At 47.7% G+C, this 19,598-nt stretch overlaps 1 protein-coding gene and 1 long non-coding RNA gene across 5 annotated transcripts in view; both read right to left on the reverse strand.

The window, feature by feature from the left end:
- The window catches only part of PTPRN2 (protein tyrosine phosphatase receptor type N2), a 931,942-nt gene that overhangs the window by 739,252 nt on the left and 173,092 nt on the right, over positions 1 to 19,598 (reverse strand). The window lies entirely within an intron of this gene.
- LOC138923937 (uncharacterized) lies at positions 7,615 to 9,852 on the reverse strand. Its single transcript, XR_011438317.1, has 2 exons — positions 9,793 to 9,852; positions 7,615 to 8,055 (listed from the first exon to the last, which is right to left on the reverse strand). It is a non-coding gene; the product is annotated as an uncharacterized lncRNA (long non-coding RNA).

Below are 19,598 nucleotides of genomic sequence, written 5' to 3' on the forward strand. Positions count from 1 at the left end.
AGTTGAATCATCTTTCTTGTCAAGTTTATGTCTTGAGAAGAGATGCACAGACATCGATAAGCAATGGTCATTAATATTTTTTAAATCCTTTGACATTTGAGAATTACTATTATCCATAAAGTCTGAGTATATTGAAGGAATTTGACTTGGCTGGAATCCTTTGTTTTAAAAGGCTCCCTATTTTGGATTGTTACTTTCTGTTGAGAACTCTGACTCTGAACATTTTCAGAGAAAAGAACAACATTTTAAATCAAGAATGTGAGGGCCAGCCCTGGTGGCCTAGCAGTTAAGTTTGGCATGTTCCACTTCAGTGGCCCAGGTTCAGTTCCCGGGTGCAGACCTACACCACTCGTCTGTCAGTGGCCATGCTGTGGCAGAGGCTCACATTTAAAAAAAAGAGGAAGACTGGCAACAGATGCTAACTCAGGGTGAATCTTTCTCAGTGAAAAAATAAATAAAAAATAAATTAAGAACATGAGTGATTTTACAAATAAGAGATCATAGCAAACATTAAATTTCATTGGAATCACTCTAAGTATCTCCTGTCTCTATCATTGATCATCCACACCTGTTCTAATGATTTATCTGTGCTGACTATCTTGCATCCGCCTTTCTCATTCAACAGTATTTGACGTGTATATGTCCAATGACATCATCCACAGAGCAGCACTCGGAGGTCACTGTGTAGGAGAAAGACCTGGCCAAGGCTATGCAGTGTCACACTTTCTCAAAGCAGAACAGAGAAGTCCACTAATTTTGAGGATTCACGGTAGCCTGGAAACGAGACAGGACCTCTCAACCACTTTCCACCATGTCTCTTGGCAGCACAAACAACATTGGAAACTCCTACCCAAGCTGCTAGGACCACGGGCTGTAAAAGCTATTAATTTAGGACTGCAGAAGCAATGATCCAGTTTCCAAAGGTTTTTCCTACCAAGCTCAGTTACCCATAGTGAGGGGGAGGGTCTCTTAACAGTTAGAGATCTCTGCAACATAGACCAAAGTGCACAACATGAATACTGAGGAAGAACACTGCTTAAATCAAGACAAATGAGTTTTAAATAATAGAACCCTAATTCAGAGGAGAGATTAAGCCAGAAATGTGTTTGTGGGAAACAGTGAGCCTTCACTTTATCAAAAATCACTCCAAACTCTATATGCTTAAGTAAGGCCCATCTGTATTTTTAAAATCAATTTCATTTACCAAAAACTGATTATACCTAACTCGTGGATATGCCTTTATTGTAAAAGGTACAGACAAGAAGGACTAATTCTCAAAAGACATCTTCATGAGTCCAAGCTCAAACAAACATAATTTATATTAGCACATAACTATGCAGTGAATGGGTTTTGCTGATCAATAATGTCGCCTCCACATCCTCATAGCAGTGGCATTCACTGGAGTGCTACTTTAAGAGTCCAGGATGAGGTTTTCTTCTTTCTGAGTTTCCATTTCTTACTCTCTGCCAATGCCCTCGGAATATTGAACAGGAAGATGAGACAACTTATTCTTTTCTGGTAATACAGACAAGAACCAAGTTCTTCCGCATAGGCCAACACTCTTTGAGTCCCATGATAACAAAAGCTGCTTTCCTATAAAGTCCTGGGGGCAGCTCCAGAGACCAGAGTCCTGGTATCCTGTTTTGCTGCTTTTCAATTAAGGCAACACTTCATAGAGAATCTTGTTTTTACTTGCACCCATGAAAATTCACTCTGATGAAATTTCAGCTTTGAAGGGATTTGAAGAAACACTAAAGGTAAACACAAAACAACCAAAGCAGAATTCACTTCTGTTTTTATTTCCATGAAAACCATCTCATTGTATGCCAATCAAAGAGAGCTGTTTGGAGGCAATCAAATGGAAAATCACAAACTTGCCTGGGCAAACATGAAACATCCTGCTTAACCGAAAATCAGAGCCACTACCATCAGGATCATAATACCATTGTTCTCAGTGATTAGAATGCCAAATTATTTAGTCTTTCATTTTCAAGTTTCAGAAAATGTCCTTTTCCGGGTAACAGTGGCCAAGAATTACTGATGCCACCACGCTGAGGTTTTGTTGAGATATTGCATGGTGACATCTGTGGGCAGCCCCTGAGCCAAGAAGGTCCTACACCATCAGATCAGAGGTAACTCTGTCCTCTAAGATGGGGATGGACCAGGATTATGACACTGGCCATCCAGGCAGTGTCCAAATAGGAAAATGAAGAGAAACTTGAGGCCGTTCTCCTGAAAATTCAGATCACCTGTTTCCTATCAAAATTGCTCCCAAAGTTAAGTGTGCTTTAAAGTACTCCTATCAAAGATTTCTGCCCCCAAATTTGATAGAAAAATTTCCATTTCTTTGTTTTGCCTACACTTACTGGGCTATGGTGGGGCTCAGTACTGCTCCACAGCACTGGTTCTGAGCATGGTGACCTCTCCACTTCGTGAGGGCAGCACTTCATTCCAGCTCATTCTTCTCACCCCATGGGATAATAACCCAGGAAACCCTCACAGCAACCTCGACACAACTACAGACACTATAAAGTACTCGATCCAAGAATGAGGTCAGATGAGTCTTTTGAGATGCAATTCTGTCTTAGCCTTTGATTAAAACAATCCCTCAATCCTCAGTACATACTGTAAGAAAAACAACCCCCATCACCAAATGTAAATTTACAATCTGCCAACTGTCATGTGGAGGTGATAAACATGTCCCAGCCCTCTGGGTTCTCTATCTCTGCAATCAACATCGCTTCTGCAGCTACTGCTGGTGTTTGGGACAAAGATGATATTGGGAGTGATTTTTTATTGTTGTTTTCCTTATTTTTCATGTTTTTAGAGTGAGGTGTATTAGATGTATTACAAGGGGAATTAAATACAATTTGGAGAAACTGGAACACTCTTATGCTATTTTGGAGCTCTCTCATCTATTGCACATATATTTCTGTAGTTGGTTGATATTTCATTGTGGTTTTATGAGTGTTTTTCTTTTCCTCCAACAATATCTATTACTAAATTGATCACAAAAGTCTGATGGATTCTTCTAGGATGGTCAGCCTCCACTCCAGCCTTACCCTTCTTCCTGGTGTTGGTGTAGACCCGCAGCACATCAATTTACGCAGGTTTAGAATGTACTTTTCCACTTGTTTGTAATATTCTCCCCACACCAAGGAAAAGAGACAAGAAATTTATCCATCATAAAGAATCTATGTCTGAGTGCACTAATCATGCCCAAGCATTCCTTGCATCACAAGTAAACCCAGAGCATCTTTCTCCTCCACCCTCCCCCTCAACTGGTTCTGCTGCAGCAGTGGTTGGGATTCTTTAGTTGCAAAAGCAACAAAACACCATCCCCAGTCTGAACTGAACACAGTAATGTTAGTCCTGTGTGACTGAGACCTCACAAGTCAGGTATAGACTTCTGTCGTGTAGATGTCGACAAGGAGCACGCTTGTCCACCTCGAGCAAGGCAGCGTAGCAACCCACTCATCCTTCTGGAGGACTGTTACCTGATTCATTAATACGTTCTCTACTGAAAGCCTCTGTCTCTCCTGCTCTCTTCCATTTAGAGGAATGCAGTCTTTCACCTCTACTTGACATCTCAAGTCTCATGAGCAAAGCCAGGATGAACAAATATCTTAATGGCACGGGGGAAGTTCTTCCTGAAAACCGCATTCACCCAGCCAAGCTCATCTCTGCCAAGTGCCCCATAAAGCAAGTCTGAAAAATTCCACCTGGCATGGACGCCCCATCACGTACACTCTCAGCCAGCAGCTCATTCTTTTCCTGGTCCCACAGCAGCCTAACTGATTCTAGCTCGTTCCCTCACATTCCAAGTGAACAAGTGAGCTTCACTGAGGAATATCCAAGACCCCTGCCTCTCTGGCATTAGAGAGGGCCCATAACTTCTCATCATCCCCACTACCGCATCCTAATATTCAAATCAGAGGCTTGGGTGCCAGGCCAAATTGTGAACTTCAACATGGAATCCACACAGCAGGAAGGGCCATAAAGGGCTGCTCTATTTATTTTACTTATTTTCACTCACGCAAATGGCAGCTGGCACGTCACATCCCCTCTACATTTGTTCTCATCTTTTGGCTTTGGCTCTGCTGTCCCTAGCATGGGCAAGTCCTTCTTCTCTCTGCCCATCTAGAGCCTTCTTGGTCTTCCAAAGCCAACTCCAGCCTTGCCCACCCATGGCTGCTAAAGCCCAGTCATCTCCCCTTTCATGAGCCCTGAGACACTCATTCTCCTTTCACTCATTAGGACATGATGATAAAGCACTTTATATTGCTAACTCCCTCAAGATGTATGTCTTAAGTATTAAAAACAAAAACAAAAATACTGGCAATTTCCAAAAGCACAGTCTGAGATTATTTTCCCCAAAACCAAATACGTGGTGTCTCTTCCCACACCATTTCTCTGTTTCTCTGACACCAACTGGATGTTCAACAATTTAATCAATTCCGACTGCATTGAATTAATCAAATCAAATCAATAGTGGAGTTACTGCAGACACCACAGGTTAAGGACTCAGCCCCAAAAGACCGCCTCCCACTTCAGACACCAGTCATAAGTCCCATGGTACGCAAACTTCTAATGGACGGGCTGTAAGTCAGGGCTTCCCATGCCCCTCTCCTCAGGTCCAGTAATTTGCTAGAAAGGCTCACAGAACTCAGTAAAGTACTTCACTTACTAGATTACCAGTTTATTATGAAGGGTACAGCTCAGGAACAGCCGGATGCAGGAGAGGCACAGGGCCAGGCACGTGGGTCGGGGAGCTCCCATGTGCTCTCCAGGCACCCCCCTCCCAGCACCTCCAGTGTTCAACAGCCCAGAAGCTCTCCAATCTGTTGTTTAGGGGTTTTTATGGAGGTGCCATTACATAGGCATGATTGATTAAATCATCTGCCATTGGTGACTAATTCAACCTCAGCCCCTCTCTTCTCTCCGGAGGTCAGGGGGTGGGACTGAAAGTTCCAATCCTCTAATCATGCTGTGGTCTTTCTGGGGACCAGCCCCCATCCTGAAGCCATACGGGGGTCCCCAGCCATCTCATTAGCACACAGAAGACACTCTTATGTATCACTCAGAGATTCCAATGGTTCTAAGAGCTGCGTGGTCCAGTAAGGGAGGGCGACCTGATGCTGGACCCCAGAGGCTTGGTGGTCAGTAGAGGTGGGGCAGGAGCTGCACTCCAGGTAAAGCGAGGACAAAAATGAGGACACCTTCAGGCCACACCACTCCTACCAGAAGTGGGTTCCTGGGAATTGGCACCGGGACAGACAAGAGCCCTACTGTGAGCTAAGACCAGCCTTGGTCAGGTCCTGGACTGACAGACAGCGAAGTCCCCTTGGGCAGTTACAGGGGGGTTATGATGGGCATTTCAGGGCCGGTCGATGCAGGGAAGCCTTGCAGAGACAACACTGCACCTGGTGGGTTGTGAGGGTCAGTGAGGGGTACACCCAGAAAGGGGGTTGTGTGGACAGGGCTGACCTTTCACCAAGGGACAAGAGCCTGGCTCGGCACCCCAAAGAGAGGGAACTGGGGGGACATGCTGGGGAGGTGGGGGACACTTGGTGGGAGCACCAGCTCACCAGGGTCCATCTCTGCATCACCAACGGCTGTGAACATGGGAAGCTGAAAGCAGAAGGTATCCACACACTGCAAGACAGGGCCTCATCTCAGAATTAGTGTCTGAATAACATGGGGAACAAAACCAACTAATCTCTTAATACATCAGCTCGCATGAGAAGTGTAAAGTGGGGGTCTGGCCCCATTGCATAAGGGTTGGGTTTGGCGCTTCTGCTTCAGTGGCCCAGGTTTGTGGGTTCAGATTCTGGGCATGGACCTACACCACTCATTGGTAACCATGCTGTGGCAGCAACCCACACACAAAATAGAGAAATATTAGCACAGATGTTAGCTCAGGGCGAGTCTTCCTCAAGCAAAAGAAAAGGAGGATTGGCAACAGATGTTAGCTCAGGGCCAATCTTCCTCAGCAAAAAAAAAAAAGGGGGGGGGGGCCTGGCCCAGTGGCATAGCAGTTAAGTTTGCATGCTTTACTTCAGCAGCCCAGGGTTCACCTGTCCAGATCCCAGTCATGGACCTACACACCACTATCAAGTCATGCTGCAGCAGGTGTCCCACATATAAAATAGAGGGACATGGGCACAGATGTTAGCTCAGGGGTAATCTTCCTCAAAAGAAAAAGCAGAACGTGGGGGCTCACCCATTTGTCCAGTACTGTCTGGGTATGCATGGCTCCACCAGACACTCCTCTTGCTGTGAGAAGGGCCTCCTGCTGCCGGGTCACAGAAAGACATCTCCAGTCAGTTAAGAGTCCCAGGTGGCAGCCCACGTCGGGGTGGGACTGCCCCAGTGCCTGCTCAGCATTGGGGTCACTGGCCTGTGTCAGTGTGACTCAGTCCGCTAGGACCCCATCACATGGAGACGCTGCAGAAAGGTAGAGTTTCTCTACATCAAACCACAAAGATACAAAGCTGAGCCCGGGACTCTGCCGGTGCCTCCGCCCTGGTTTTCAGGTCACGTTCCTAAGCCACCTCACATGTCTCGGAGGCTGTCTCCCCGACACAGCCACTTGGGTGGAACTTGGAGAATACCTTTCTTCCATTAAGGCAGAAAGTGTGATGAGGACACAGGGCTGGCAGCGGGACTGTGCTCTGCAACTGTCCAGATGCATGGCCTCATCTGGGACAAACTGCTTAACCTTTCTCAACCTCCCCACAGTCTTCTCATTGTAATGGTGCAGAAAGCCCTGCCCTAACAAGAGAGGGATGTCATCTAGGGGTGCTCGACTACATTAGTTCCCTCTCCAAGGGCCCTGGAAAAGAAGGAGGAACCATCCTCATCCTTGTCTTCGTAGGGGCTTCCTGTACCCCAAAGAGAATCCTGGTCACACTCATTAATTTTTACCAGAAAGGAGAGGGGCCAGAAAGAGAACAGAGCTTGGAAACATTCAACACCACAATTTCTAACACCATCTACACCCCCGCCTCCCCCTCACCCCAGTGGCTTCTTTTAGCCTGAAATCCTCAAGTTGAAAATCCTGCAAACATCCAAGAAACCTAAATGTTGTTTAGAAAGGTCAAGTGTACATAGCACAGTCTCCAACTCACACGCTAAGAAATCAAAGTTCAGCCTGGTTTTCTCAAACAAAAGCACTGAGGGGTGCACTGGGGAGTCCATTCTAGGAGCCGCCCTACAAAATGGGCCGTGTGCCAAGCTGGATGCCCTCCGCCCCCCAAACAAACGATGCAGAAACCGTTCACAGTGGGAAAGACAATATTTAGCATGTCATTTGGAGGATTAAAGCATTTCCTGGAGACAATGCACAGGTCTCCTGCTTGGGTGTCTGTGGGGGTTAACACTGCTGTGGATTTCTTACTTTGGTGAATCTGCACCTTGGAACTGAAATTCTTCAAACGTAATTTTCATCAGATAAACTTTCTTGTTTTTCAAAGCAATTTCTCATGGCTTATTGGGTGATTCTTCCAAATGGTGTAATTACTCTAATGGTGTTCATTATAACCTAATTACCTAATACTCGTAAAGACAGAATTATGATGTGTAATTGGACGCACAGCAATAAAGCTCCGGCTCTTCATGACGCAATATCGTTTATTGGCTTCTCAAAAAAGGTATAATGCAGCCTGCATTCAACTTATGTCACCTTCTACAATCTCCCTTCTCCCCAGCCCCAGCACACAACCCCAATCCTAACCAAGGGGTTTCAACAGCTCTGGGAGGGCTCTGCCCCCAGCTCTTTCCCATCAAAACCCTGCAACCTGGGGGAGGCGAAGGCTCACAGGGAGGGCTGGCCCCCTAGAGTCCCAGCCTGTTGAGTACAGACATAGCTGCTAAAATGAAGGTGCACTGGGAGCACAAGAGACGGAAGAGAAAGGCTCCCAAATCCAGAGGAGTCGGAGGTTTCCAAGAGGAGGCAGCATAGAAGAGGAGACCTGAAGACAAGTAGAAATCTTCCAAGTGAAACCCAAGGCCGAGTTCAGGCTGCAGGGCGGGCCCTGCCACGGGTGGTGTTGCCTAGGAGGAGAAACACTGGGCTAAGAGAGGGAACTGCTCAACAGCTCCAAGGGCAGGCAAAGGAGGCCATGCAGAAACTGTGGCCAATGGGCTCTCCTCCAGCCACACATGCCCAAGCCTCCCTCCCACATAGGTACCACCAACCACCAAGCACGCTCTGCTTTGGTGCCACCCCTCAAAGCACAGAAAGGAAATAAGACACAGAAGTCAGCTAAGTGAATAGAGAAACTTTTTCTATTGCAGAAGAAAAATAAACATCAAAACTTCTAATTCCCTGGAAAGGGCAATGAAGACTATAGAGAAGTGACAAAAACAGTGGGTGGGCAGGCTGTGGGAATGGGGTTGCCCCTGCACCTGACTCTCAGGTAAGAGCTGAAGCCTCAGAATCCCACATAGCCCTGGACTGCTGGTGTGTGCAGCTGCCCACTGACAGACTGAACAGATACAGGCGCAGGGCCACACCATGATGATGTTGGGACAGGAGCCATCAGCCCAGAGGAGCCAGGACTTGGTCAATGACTGCAGCTTCCCTAATTTGGTCCCTGCTTCCAAGTGAGGACCAACCAGAGGAAGCCAAATGCACTCCCCTAATCAATCATATAGGACACTGCTCCCAGTTTGCCCACCTGCAGCCCCAAGACCAGCCATTTCCATCAGGCCCATCTGGGCCTCCCCTTTGCGACCACAAAGTGTCCCTGGCCCTATGCTACAGCCAGTTCAGAATAAGTAGTCTCTGTTTTCATTTGGGTGGTCTTTGTTTATTTCTACTCCCCCTTCCAGGAGCTAGTGTAGGATTAATTCCACCCACTTCTGTGAGAACTGGGGTGGGAGGGTTGCAATACCACAAAGTGGCCACAAGATGGCACCGAGTAAAGTCCTTTACGCCAAACCCCAGGTACCCAGGCTCACCTGATGGGAGGTGTGGGTCTGGCCTTGCCCCGATGGGTCCAGGTGTATCTGCCCCTCAGTCCCCTCCAGATGTGGGGAGGAGGAGCGGGTGTGGGATAGCAGGGGCCTGGTTCCCCCCAGGGCCCAGCCACAGGACACCAAGTAGATAGGAATTCAGTTCCTCCATCTGGCCTTTCACTGGGGTGAGGGCAGGTCCCACCCAGACCACAAGACAGATCCTCTTGTGATGGGCCCAGGAGGGAACAGTTTCAAGCTGCCCAGGAGGTTCCAGCAAGTCCAAGGTGAGCACTGTGGGTGGGTAGCTCTCCCTGCGACACACTTCAGGCTCAGGCTGGCCACAGCAGCCTCCTCCTGCTGGGACCAAGTTGTCCAAGTTCTCAGGCAGAAGAGGAGGCTGGACACTGCCCCTGTACAGCCTGGGGATGCTGCTCCAGGGACAGCCCGGGGACAGCCTGGGGATGCTGCTCCAAGGATAGCCTGGGGACAGCCTGGGGATGCCGCTCCAGGGACAGCCCAGGGACAGCCTGGGGATGCTGCTCCAAGGATAGCCTGGGGACAGCCTGGGGATGCCACTCCAGGGACAGCCTGGGGACAGCCTGGGGATGCTGCTCCAGGGACAGCCCAAGGACAGCCTGGAGATGCTGCTCCAAGGATAGCCTGGGGACAGCGTGGGGATGCTGCTCCAGGGACAGCTTGGGGACAGGGAGGGACAGCCTGGGGACAGCCCAGGGACACTGCTATGGGCCACATGGAAGGTCATTAGGGTCCACAGGGCTGAGCACTCATCTTCCAGGGGAGACACTGTTCCCTACCAGGGCTGGTTCTCACCTGTCAGTATCAAAGGCCTTTAAGCATTTTCACCCAAAAAAGAAGCTGTCTGAAACACAGAATAAAAGCATTGTGTTGAGGTAACGGTTATTATATATACTTTGTTTCAAACATGCAAAATGGTCCAAAACAAAAAGTCCCATGGAAATGTGCACAGAAGGGTGACATCACCGAGAGAGGAAATCTGCCACGAGTGTGTGTCCCCCGCTCGCTCTCCAACTTCAACACCAGAAGCAAACCCCAAGTTCTGTGTCATAGCTGTGATGAATGCCAAACCACGCAGCGATTCCCAAAACAAGGCGTCAAGAACCCAAAAACAGCCCCAAAGGGCTGAAAGTCCCAGGAAAAAGGGGAAGTACAAGGTGCGTGAGACACCTTTGGAGAGACTCACCTCCTCCACATTTGGGAGCACCTGGCACCTCCCCCTGCATACCCCGCTCCTGCTGAAACAGCTGCTCTTCTAGGACTCCAGAAGGCCTCCTGCTGTAAGATCTCTGATTTAAGCCGAGCCTTGGACTCCCAAAAGTTAGACTTCTGCCATTTTTTCCCTTCCCTGCATAATTCTCAAACCCAGCAAGAGTTAGAGAGACTCACTGCCTGAGTCACAGGCCAGAGACACCGCCCAAAAATTAGAGGCAGGGGTCAGGACTCAAGCTGGGCCCTGCAGAAAACACCACAGCAAGCTAATTCTATTAACAGACGCTGCTGGGAGCCCCCGTCCAGGCATCTTGGAAGGGGACCTGGCACTCACCAGTGCCTTCCCACCAACATAACCAGGCAGCAGCAGGACTCCTCCCCACCGGGCTCCCCCCAGACCTGCCCTTGGAGCACATGGTGGGGCGGTGGAGGCCCAATGGTGAGGGCCAGTGCCTGGATTGAGACCCGCTCTGTAGCCCAGACAGCGCATCCCATCCCAGACCCCCACCTTCCTTCCCAGAGAAATAGCTTGTCATGTCCCAGCTTAAAATGAGGGTCAAAATAGGATTCTGCCCAGGAAGGTTGGGGGCCAAAACGCCACACAATTTGAGCTTCTTACATCATATTGACAACTTGCTACTGGATCTCCCGTAAGTAAACTAGGGAAAGAGGTGGAATGAAATCAAGACGCTGGTCTTGGAATCTTGGAACCTCAATTCTGCCACTTGTGAACCAAGCTCAATCTCTCTATGCCTCAGTTCCTCACAAGCACCATACCATTTCTAGCAGGCTGTATTTCATCACCTTCAAGGGAAGAGAGGCCTTTTAAGGCATTTCAACCACAAAGAACAAGAAACAGTGAATAAAAGTATAGCCATGAAACAAAAGCAACCACACACACATGCAAAACAGACCAAAACTAAGCGCCCTTTAAAATGCACAAACAGGATGGTGTCACCTAGCAGTCACGCTGTAAATTGTGAACTGACAAGTGCCCATGATAGCAATGGGGAGCAGGAAGTCAGAGAGAGGTCACTCAGAGAGTGAAAACCGAGACCTGGAAACACAAAAGAAAAAAGAAAATGAGACCCATCTGAGTTTGAGGTCAGGGGATTCAAATACCTTAAGGATTCTTTAGTGTGGACATTTCTGTACATTCACATGGTCCTCCAGGAAAGTGGTCAAACTCAACATATCTATTCGTGAATCTTCAACCACACTAGCAAAATATCAGTGTCATGCATAACCCAAAATTCACATTCCACTCAAAGTGTTCCCTCAACATATCAATCACATTGGAACAAATCCGTAATTTCAAAACAAGTGCAATAGCAAAACTGACCATGCCCAATAAGTGCTAGATATTGTCATCCTATCAGAAAGAGAGGTCCCCATCACTAGGTTGTGTTTACACCAAACAGCCATCCGAGGGTGGACATGGTGCTGAGGACTGGCTGCCCATCTACTAAAGAGCCAGTTGACTCTACCAACCGCACTATTCAGCACCCAGTGAAAAGTCGGGGGCTGGCGGTGTCCACCAGTCTATCATTAGTGCTGGCGCAACGACTACCATCACTTCTACTGTTGGCAGAGGTTAATAAACACATTTGTTGGAACAAGAACAAAGAGAACATACATAACTTGTATTTGTTTCATTTTTTGTTGTTGCTGCTGCTGTCAAAGTTACCTCTCTCCTCTTATTTCAGGATTTATTTTTCAACATCATAACACGCAGATGGTTTGAAAAGTCTAAGTCTTGTTAAGAAAATAAGCAAACCTCTAACCCTCTTACTCCCCACCCCTTTAAAACTCCCCAGAGGCAAGCAGTTTCAACTCATCTAATTGACTCTCTTGGTTTTTATCTCCATATCTCTGAATGACACACTTGCATTGCTACTTCTCAATTTTTCAGATTTAGGCATTATCTATTGGACTTCCTACTAGGGAAGATGGGGACCTACCGCCTCATCACACATCACTGCATCCAACACTCACACTCTCTCTCTCTCACACACACTCACTCACTCTCTATTGCCCCAGTTTAGTTATAATTTTCATCAGGTTGGTATTATACACCTACAATATTATGACTTTGTAAATGCTATTCCCAGTGAGGGCATATAGTATATTGTGATTAGTATTCCTTTCTTATACTCCTTTTTGTTTCCCCAGAGTTATAAACGTCTTACTTGTTTGCCTATTTTCCGTAGTCTCTGTTTATTTCACATTGTCTTCTGTGTGTTTCTCTGGGCTCCTGTATTTCATTATACGCTTTCTACACATGTCTGGTCATTCTGGGATTCCTGCTCATATTTAATAATGAGGCAACAAGAAGCTGGTTGGGAGCCATGGGCACTTGGGGAATTATTGACAGTGATGTCAATATAGGCAATCCCACTCAGCTGTTTCACTGGACAAACTTTTGTCATTGTTTCTGTTCCCCCAGAAGCAGACTCTGAAATAAGAAATACCCATATTGGGGAAGGCAGACAGGAAGGTAAGTTTTTCAATAACAGGTGGACTGTCAAGCCAGCTATCACTGGGTGCCTGGAGTTTAACCCCATGGAACTCCGGACACTAAAATTACCACACACCTCAGAATCATCCCTCCCAAGGCATGGAGTGGCTGGAGTATTTATACACCCCCTCCTTTGCCATTGGTCAGGGCTCCTGTGGTGAGAGAATAGGGGAGCCAAGCTCATTAGTCCTCTGGCACTTTCAGTCTCATCAGGGAGCAAAGCCAAAGGATTGTACAGTAGGATACGCCCTGAAAGGGCCGGGGCCAGGGCATCAGCATCTGCCAGACTACTAAGAATCTCAAACTACCTGTAATATTAAAAATCTGCCCTGACTATAACACACCTACTTAAAATAAAACTACACATGCACTGCACCTGTACTGCCTTGCATGTCAGGAGGCTAAGTAGAGAAAGTAATACCCTATTCAGGTAGATGCTTTTATGTAAATAATCCAAGAAACAAAGGGCCAGACAGGAAAAACTTCTAAAAGTGTATCCACTGCTCTTTCTCATAGCCTGAAACATAATCTTTAGACATACTAACACAACCAAACTTAATAGACTGCACAAATTTCGTGAATTTTGCCTAAAGAAAAGGTATAGCTGATCGATATTTCTCTTGAAGCCATTATCTTGATCACCTTTGGACTGACCTGATCACCTTTTTTTTTTAAAGATTGGCACCTGAGCTAACAACTGTTGCCAATCTTCTTTTTTTTTTTTCTGCTTTATCTCCCCAAATCTCCCCCGTACATAGTTGTATATCCTAGCTGCAGGTCCTTCTAGTTGATCACATTTTTAACAGGAGCATAAACCCATGCACTACTTTACATGGATAGAGCAGGCATTTGTAAACAACATTCATGCTTCCCTATTATCTCCACACTTGGGGTTGGTAGATTTTCAGTTTTGTTTTTATTTTGTTGTATTGCTGTATGTTTTCCAGGAAAACAGCTCCTCAAAAATCTGACAGAAAAATCTCTTTATATCACTGCAAGAAAGTAACAGCCACAAAAATCAATGAGATCACTTCATGATCGCTCAAGTCAATTTCTCTGAGACTCACAGCCATCTTGGCATCATAATGTTGCGTGGGCCAAGTCAACACAAACCTAAGAAAAACAACAACTGCATTAACCTCTGGTCTCTGGTTTCAACTAAGACCAAAACGAAGAATGATTGGAAGTTCTCATCCTTGCAAGGCCAGTCTCCCACCGTGGGCAGCACCTTGTGAGCCACTGGACTTGGTGCCCACCCCTGCAGCTGCAAATACAGACGCGATGCCTCTGCTCATTGCCCCTGAAGCCTCTTACACCAAGTCAGGCTTTGAGCTCCACAGAGCTTCCTCCACACCACAAAGTGCCCTGTCCACAAAGACACTGCCTGTCCCGCACCTGCCATGCTGGTCACGGCAGGTCTCTTGGCAGTCCTTGCTCTGAGTGAGCTTCTCAAATACCAACCAATAATACCCAACCCCCACTCTCCCACAGATCCTGTGAAAAATACCCTGGATCTAGCATATTCTCCCTTTGTGAGTAAAAGCTGAGCAGGCAGTAAACCTGGATTCCCTCCAGGGAAATTGCACTTGGGTCCTGCTCTAGCCTCTGCTGGCCGGAAGGCCCATCATTATGAGGGCTGGCCTTACATATGCTGCAAGATAGAGAATAGAAAGCAGGAAACCTTCTGAGGGAGGGTGGAGGACAGTCAGGGGCTGGGATGGGTGTTGCAGGTGGCAGCGATGATCCCAAGTGGCCTAGAGGTTCTTAGAACTCATGAGGTTCTGACAGATGTACAGAAACATGGATCAAAGACAGGCAGAGTCAGGCTCCATCCCTGTGAGATTTGGAAAGGCGTGAGATGAGAGATTTCATTCCTCATTTGTTGTTCTCACTCTGCTGCTTCCCATTCTTCCAGCAGCGAAAAGTCTTTAAAAACCTCCTTAGAGGAGAAAATAACCTGGAAGCTCATTTCCTGTTCTGCTACCACAACAGAAGGAGCTGGACCCTGACGGGATGTGGGAGTGAAGGCAGTACCTGGAGGAGACTCACACAGAGGTCGGTCAGGGCCAAGGGACGTCCTGGCTATGCAGGACGTTCCAGGTCCCTGGTACCCCATGTCACAATTATGATTGCATTCTACTAAAGAGCCCCTATTGTCATGAAGGCAGGGGAAATACTAGTTCAATAACCATAATAAATTCTTGTGGAAAAATTTATATTTAGTAAAATACCTTAATATATTTTAGTGTTGAAAACTATCTCTAAAACATGGCTTCAAAGGATTGGGAGACAGATAATGAGAAGATAAAGCAGCTGTACTTATGGAATGGATGGGGATTCTGACATGCGGGAGTGAAGAGAGCCGGGGACAACAACTGGAAGGTCGCACACAACCCAGAACACTGCAGACGCCCCAGCACATGATGGACCTGGGATGTTTGCATTGGTCCCTGCTTTCAGTAAAATCAGAGATATTTGGGATAGAAGGATCCGGTCGGTGTCCAGCAGGGCATGGGAAAGGCACATCACTCAGGGAGAAGAGAGAAGAAATGGAGAATTCGGCACAGTCAGCACTCACTCCAAAAAACGGCTGGGAGAACTGAGGACCTGGGAAGAATTCCAGAGTCCCACGTGCAGAGAGCACTCAGGATAACCATACTTATATCTCACAGGCCCTGGGCATTGAGGGTTGACTCAGGTTTCTGTGCTAGGGAGGCACATACCTCAGCGCCAGCCTAAATAGGCCAACCTGGGGACGCAGCCTCCATGCATGTGTGTTCAGGCAGGAAGGTGAGTCCCACAGCTCAGACAAGATGCCTCAGAATGCTAACTGGACTCCCAGAAGTGGGGGTGCTCATGCCGTTGTGTCTATGCTAACATACCCCCCACTCTCCATTCTGGTAAGTCTGCAACCACACAAATTTAAATTAGTAAGAATCTAAATGCCCCTCTGGAGAACAAACACCTCAGAGACAGAACTCAGTGTCACAGCACTACTGCAGTCCCAATATCTTACATGATAGGGGCTCAGTCCATATTTGTCGGATAAAATTAAACCCTTCCCCAAAATGAGGTAGAGGGTTCCATCATGAATCTCCTTCTGAGGCTAATGGCTTGTGGCCCTGGGCACATCAGTGCAATTCCCTTCTAGGAAAGGAAAGGCTTGGTTGGAGGATCAGGTGTCACCCCTGCAGCTCCAACACCCTGTGTGTGCTGACTCCCATGGCAAGGACTAAAGGTGTCCAGCAGCCCTGGTCTGAGGTTGCACTAGATGGAGGGACAGGCAGGTGGGGAGACTGTCTGTTCACAGCAAACAAGCACTTGACGAAGGAAAATCAATGGGTGGGGAAGCAGCAGGACAGAAAAAAAGCAGCTCCTTCCACGCATCTCTACGGCAAAGCAGATGGCAGCAGCAGAGCACGAATGAACAGGGAGCAATTAGAAGAGAGGGAACACTGAGTGACCCCACAAGGGACAGCTGCCACGTGTCCAGCAGGCTGGAGGCGGGATCTGATCTGCAGCAGACATAGGCCCCCCAGGAGCACGGCTGCATCTCAGGGCTGCAGTACTCGAGGGGCTGTCATTCCTGTCAGGAAGGTTCAGTGCAGAGAAACAAATGCATCTTTGACATCAGGAAAAAAGCAATAAATTCTCCCCGTGTTAAAACAGGTCAAGGTGGGCTCCTTGCTAACATGGGCACCTGTAAATCAGGTGTCGGGGCACAGCTGCGGCAATGGAGCCTGGGTCCCCTCCCCTCCTTTCAGGGCCAAGAGAGGCAGAGGTGAAAGAGGAGAATTGTCCTTATTTCCCACCACACCGCTTCCCTCCCCACACCAGGCGCTGGAACCAGGGACCAGCACTCCCCTGGGCAGCAGACCAGCCTCACATCTGCTCTCGGGGGCACTGCCTCCTTTAGGAAGCGCCCAGGCTCCTTCGTGCTCTGCTGAGTGATTTGCCATTTCTAGAATCCACAGCCACCTGTGCACTCCACCCACAGCATGTCATCCTCTGTCCAAGCCCCACTCCACCTCCTCCAGGAAAGGGTGTTGTGTCTACCCAGCATCTACAGTGTCCATATAAAGTGACCACCCAAAACGTTTGTGGGGGAGATCTGACAAATAAGACATAGGTGAGGTGGTGATGCATGCTCGTGGATCAACAGCTGAGCAAAGCAATGGTGGAGATTCTGTATGCCATGGCAGATGCTTGAGTTACCAATGGGTACCCCTCAGAACTAAATACTGCAGATAATCATGCAGAGCTTCAATGCTTTGGCAGCAGAACCTCCTCATGGTAAGAAATTGGAGTCATAGGGTCAGACCACCACTCAGTGAGGCTGTCCCCATGACAGACACTAGAGCCTAACCTGCTGGATGGTCCCTCCCAGGACACACAAAACTAGAGGTTTGGGATGGGACAGATTAAGTTTGCAGCCCAGACAGAAGCCCAGGAAGCTTCAGGGTACAGAGGCTGTAAAGAGACAAGAGATCCAGAGGCCCCTCAGTAGCCTTCCCTCCACCTCCCATATTGGTGTGTCCACAGGTTGCCTCCATCTCTGAACCTCCTGGTAACCACCCACCCGGATCTCAAGGCCCACTTGCAGGGCCCTCCACTGGCTCGGAAATCGGCCTTGGGGGCTCCCTTGGCCTCCATGTGTGAGGATAGTGCTCCAGAGGGAGGCTGTGGACGGAAGCCCAGCTCAGGCTGCTCACACTGCTCATCCCACATCCCCACACTGGGCCCCTCCCTGGGCTTGACATAGAGCCCTAGCCTTCCTGTTGCACCTGCATGGGTCCAGCCCTGAGATGGGCTTGGGAGGCGGTGACCCCTTCAACACCAGGAACAGATTTGCAAGGCCATACATATTCTGCCCACTATAAGTGGACTTTTGAGGATGGTAGAAATGGCCACATGTGATCCGCCAGCTGCAGGTGGACTTCTGAGGATGGTGGAAATGAGCGTGGGAAGTGCAGGACACTCAAGACAGTGCCAGGGGTCACAGGTCCTGGTGAAGGGACGCACACTGTGGGCCAAGTGACCCCAGGCATGTCATGCAGCTTCCCGAGGCCCGACCTGTACCAGGCTGAGTACCTGAGGCCCATCTTCCCCTGATATCCTTTATTACTTGGCTTTCAAACACTGATGATCTGCTGAAGGACCCAGGTGTCCAGAGAAACCCTGGGTAGCTGAGGGCGAGTTCTCGACTGCCTGTGCAGCTATCCCAAACCACCACGGACGCTAAGAGCTGGGGATTCTGCTCCAGCTCTCCCACTGCTAGTTTTCCATTCAGTGGTTCGCTCTTCCTTTGTTTGTTCAGCACAGAGTGTTAACTGCTATGATGTGTCAGGCTATGAGCAAGGCTCTGAAAAGGTGAGTAGCCTCTCATCAAGAATTATTCGCAGAGTTTCAGCATTGTCCATTTCCTGCCTGGAGAAAAGATTGGGGATTACTGTCTAAATGACTGGGCCACCATCTGATTTTTTTCAAAATTACACATATTAATGGCACACAACTAATTATGTCAGGACACTTCCCAATTCTAGTTACAAACACACACACATAAACGGTCTAAACATCAAGCATTTTCTGGCTTATGCAGCTAAAAAGTCCAAAGGGAGCATGGGCTTGGGGGACCCCCACCCGCTCTGCCCCAGGGCTGCCTGCTTCCTAGGCTGCTCCTGACCTGCCACAGGAGGGCTCCACGCATGTGTGTGTATGTATCTGCAAGCTCATACCCTTTGCCTCAGAGATAACTGGAATTGGGGCCACAAGCAGGCCTCATGCTATCACTGAAGATCTGGTATTAACTCCACTAACCAACGAGGAGGCAAGGCACGCTGGCTCTCCACTTTAAGGCTTCTCACCACCTCCAATAAATCGTCACAAGCTCTTAGTACAAGGCTTCACCCTCTTGGAAGAGGGACAGGTGTGCAGGGTGTGATAATAAGGGTGCACTCCTTATCAGGCAATTCCAGTTGGATCGCTGCAGTCATTAGGACTAATTAGACCATCTTACTGGCACTATCCCTTCCTCTCTCTGTCCATACATTGTTGCCTATGAATGACAAGCCACTCAAGACTATTTAAGACCATTTTAGCCACGATTCTTGTATCAGATTAAGCAGAACAAATCAATTCCTCCCTAATGGCTTTGCTGCCTTAGCAATTCATCAAAATCTGTTCTCAAAATCTCAGTACCTTATAATGGCATCATTGATTTTTGTTGTTTGTTTCTCCTTATTTTATTGTGGTAAAATACACATAACATAAAATTTACCACCTTAACCACTTTTAAGTGTACAGTTCAGTGGTATTAAATGCATTCACATGGTTGTGCAACCATCACCACCATCCATCCCCATAACCCTTTTCATCTAAAACTGAAACTCTATACCTATTAAACAATAACTCCCCATTCTCTCCTCAACCCAGCCCCTGGCAACCATATTCTATTTTCTGTCTCTATGATTTTGAATACTGCAAGTACCTGACATAAGTGAAATCATACAGTATGTCTTTTTGTGACTGGCTTATTTCACTGAGCATGATGTCCTCAAGGTTCATCCGTGTAGTAGCATGTGTCAGAATTTCATTACTTTTTAAGGCTGACTAATATTCCATTGTATGAATATCCCACATTTTGCTTATCCATTCATCGACACCTGGGTTGCTTCTACATCTTAGCTGTTGTGAAAAATGCTGCTGTGAACATGGGTATACACATATCTCTTCAAGGCCCTGCTTTCAGTTCTTTTAGGGATATACCCAGAAGTAGTATCGCTGGGTCATAGGATAATTTCATTTTTAATTTTTTGAGGAAACTTTATACTGTTTTCCACAGTGGATGTTTCATTTTACATTCCCACCAACA

The sequence above is a fragment of the Equus caballus genome, chromosome 4 (genome assembly GCF_041296265.1).
Source record: "Equus caballus isolate H_3958 breed thoroughbred chromosome 4, TB-T2T, whole genome shotgun sequence".
Classification (NCBI taxonomy): Eukaryota; Metazoa; Chordata; class Mammalia; order Perissodactyla; family Equidae; genus Equus; species Equus caballus.